General features: G+C 37.3%; 1 protein-coding gene across 4 annotated transcripts in view; it reads left to right on the top strand.

Moving 5' to 3' along the window:
- Positions 1-3,731, top strand: part of lrba (LPS responsive beige-like anchor protein) — a 173,092-nt gene that overhangs the window by 19,500 nt on the left and 149,861 nt on the right. The gene's annotated exons all lie outside the window — the stretch shown is intronic.

Here is a 3,731-nt window from a genome sequence, read left to right as displayed (position 1 = left end):
AATGGATTGAAAACAATCTGGCATTTAGTGCTCTTGTAGAGGACAAATTGAACTTGGCCTTGAGTCATTTACATGTTTTTTTTTTTTTTTTTTTTCTTTTTTTTTCTGGTAGTGAGGTATTGCAACACATGAGATTTAGGGACGTACTTAGACTGCTAGCTGCACAGTGGAATCAATCAAATGTCATACCGATCAGGTCTCACTCTCTCTAGGCTTGTCCTTAAGAGCTTATGCATCAAAACTGGCAGATAATAACAAGTGATAGATGGGGCGTGCGTGTTCTGACCGTTCAAAGCTGGATGCAAGCCCTCTGACAATCTACAGAGATGCTAGATATGAGCATATAAATGTCTGGGAATTTTTTTTCTGTTTTCTCTGATCTTAGCCATGCAACTCTTTTTATATTCAAACATTTTCAGTCATAGAATTTAATTGAACTTTCACAAGAAATGAAGGATTAACATGAGCATGGATATAGTCATGCACAGACACAATGGAGGGGCTCGTCACCCTGCAGCTATGACTTGGCAACATCACTGTTTGTGCCTATTACTTTTAGCCGGGTAATTTCCTCCCCTGTGGTACAAAATGGTCATCATTTGTTGCTTTTTCTCATCGTCAGCATCACATGGCTGCCTGTAATGATTCACAAATTCGTTTTGTTTAGCTCAGACCTCAGGCTCAGTGAAGCTTCAGCCTTCAGTCTCAGTCTCAATTTCTTGCTAACTGAATTTAAAGGGATTGTGAAAAGATTGCGAAATCAAGAACCAGTAAATGTAATGCATTTTCTGACCCATATGTATCGTCTTTATTTGCAGTAAGGGTCAGTAGGAGGTTGTGATGGGTCTCCCCCTTTGGAAGATTTTTATATGACCACCTCTTCTTCCTTTTTTAATCTCAATATTTTGGTGATTTTTATTAGTTTAAGGTGATATTCTGCATTTTAAAAAAGTGGCATTTATGATAGAAAATGATTTTTCTACAATAGGAAAGGAATATTGATAGTTTGAAAATATATTAAACAGATGAAATGAAACCTTTACAAAACTATTAACTTTTAAACTATAACTTTTACAATTCTGATTCCTGCGAGTCCTGATATCCTTTTTTTTTTGGCTGTCAGCCTTCAGTTTCATTAAAATTCATAATCCTCTTGGATCTGATGTACGAACACTGGTTCTGTGTAACATTTAGAACAGCTCTCCTCCGGTGTTGTTCTCCATGGAGACCAGAGCAGCCTGTTTGTGCTTTGTGTTACAGCCCAGTGGCTGCTTGGCTGCTCAGCCATGATTAATTCAGGCAGGCCTCAGGGGAGTACAGCCAGGCTAGGTTACCCATCCAGGGATCTGGTGTCTAGCTTCCAAAAGACACTGGCGATTATGGTAGCTTCTGACTAAAAAGGAAGTTCAGGCTATGCCAGCTTTTTACCTGTTCCCCAGAAAGAACAATGTAAATCATTGGTTTGAATGTTTTAGGGAGTTTAAATATTGTAAGCATCATAAACATTTCCTGGTAGACAAACAAGATGTTTGTTATCACAAAACAAAAGCAGAAAAATGCATTTTTGTAGTCAACATCAGCCCAGTAATTTTTATCTGTCTACAGAATTGTTTCACTTTAATTTTAGTATTAGGACCACAAGGGGATTCCTCTTTGTCGAGGAGATGGGGACACTTCCACACAACCACTTATTGTAATTGCTTAAGTCTTCTTGGACTTGGACACCTTTCTGATTATAGGAAGTGGAAAATCAGATTTAAAAGCAGCCCTGTTAGCTTCAAGAGTGTGCAACTGCAGTGTGGTCTCCATCCTTGTGCTTCCACTCTTGTCATCTGTTGGTCAGTTGACTCTAATGAATGGATGACTAGCTTACAATGTGATGCTCATAAATGAGTTGTTTATATGACATGATGGTACATATGGGCATCCACCAAGTTAGAAAAGGTGTGCACGATTTATGGTTTTTAAAAAGGAAACAGAAGAGATGCTGGTCATTTTGTCCACACTTTCTTCCATTTGTTTCAATAAGAGGTAGCTTGGTATTCATTTGAACAGATGCATAGAAAGTTTAGTTGTACTGCATTCACACTTGTAGACTGATGATTTTTTTTTTTTAATCTTTTAGCTGTTTGCCTGATGAAAGGTGTGAATAATCCATATGTGGTAAAAATATGTTGTTACTTTTATTTTAGATGAGCGACTCCATCACTGATGCTCTGGTTTATGTTTTCTTTGTAAAATAATATTCATATAAATATGATATATAGTGATAAAATAACTATTTCCTACAGTTTATTTATGTGTTAAAAGTTACAAGTGTTTTTTAACAAAAGCTAAATGCGGGCATTTCATATGTTTAGATACAAAGTTGTTTGCATTTGCAATAGTTGTGAATTTTGGAACAATATGTTAGTACCAAAAAATATTTTCTACATTATGTTTCATCTGAGGCTTTGTGCAAAGGGATGATAGGAAAAATGCATCGTGTATCTGATTCAGTCAAAAGGTAAAGGATATCTTCCCAGGCTTAATGGTGACATAAAGAATAAATGGATTATATGTGAGGGGAGGGCAAAAGGACGATGGGAGAGCTGCGTCTCAGCGCTATTATTTATTCCACATCTTTAAAGAGATTGCAGCAGCAGCAGGGGCAGCTGTGTTACCCCTCCTCCTCTATCTTCTGCTCAGATACACATTTGCAGAGTAAATCTCCCCTCTCTCATTTTAATGGGACAGTTTCTGATCCCTGCACCAAATCACACTGTTTTCACACTGAGCTGGTCTAATGGTGGTACGGCAATCTTTTTGTTTTTGTCTAGTCACACCTCCTTGATTCTAAACATGACAGCCTTCCTCGCATTATTAATTTGACATCCGTGTTGTTATTTTCTTTATCTTTTTCTATTAGGCAGGGTTCAATAATAAAAATGTCATCACAACTATTAAGGAGTGACAAATCATGACATTTATGGCTCGTAGATTTTTTTCCCTGGACACAAAGAACATTATTTCTTTGCAATAAGACAAGCAATCTACCTCACCACTGCCTGAATAAGCGTTAGCTGGAGATCGCTGCTGAGGCTGACTAATACTGTAATTCGTTTCTTTCATGGAGAAAGGAATAGAGCTTGGGGTTGTGTGTTATGTTGTGTAGAAAGCTGTGCATATATGGCAGGATGTGGTTTATACAAATGCTATTGTTTCTCTTGAACTTGATCAGAACGGGAAATTAATCTCAGCCCAAGTTTGTGTCTGCCAGGCTCTGTCGGATGCTGTTAGTATTTCAGGACCTCCTACAGGAATAGAAGACCTCTAAACATGCTTTTCACTCTGAGGACATAATTTGCAGTTTGCAAAGTTAAACGCAACTATTTCTGACATTTTTAAACCCTTTAAAATTAGCTTTTGTCCAAGTTGGTTTTTATTTTTTTTTGTGCTTCAAAATGAGATGATCCGTGATGCCAAAACTGAGACTAAAACCTGCCATAAATGTTGCCGTAATACAGAGTACTCTGTTATTAATCTGCGATTGAATGGGGTCAAGTTGGCAATCCTATGCAATCTGTTTCTAATAAATCATCAAAAATCGCATATCTGTTGCTGTCTACATATATAAATCCTATTTTTACTCATGTGACTGAGCCCTTAGCTTGCTCTGAATTAGTAGGTAGTAATATCAAGCCAACTGTGTCACAGTGTTGAATAGTTTTTTGGGTTGAGTTGATTTAAAG

Source organism: Haplochromis burtoni, unplaced genomic scaffold (genome assembly GCF_018398535.1).
Source record: "Haplochromis burtoni strain Fernald_Lab_line unplaced genomic scaffold, NCSU_Asbu1 Contig_191, whole genome shotgun sequence".
Classification (NCBI taxonomy): domain Eukaryota; kingdom Metazoa; phylum Chordata; class Actinopteri; order Cichliformes; family Cichlidae; genus Haplochromis; species Haplochromis burtoni.
This window is presented reverse-complemented; position numbering and strand designations above follow the sequence as displayed.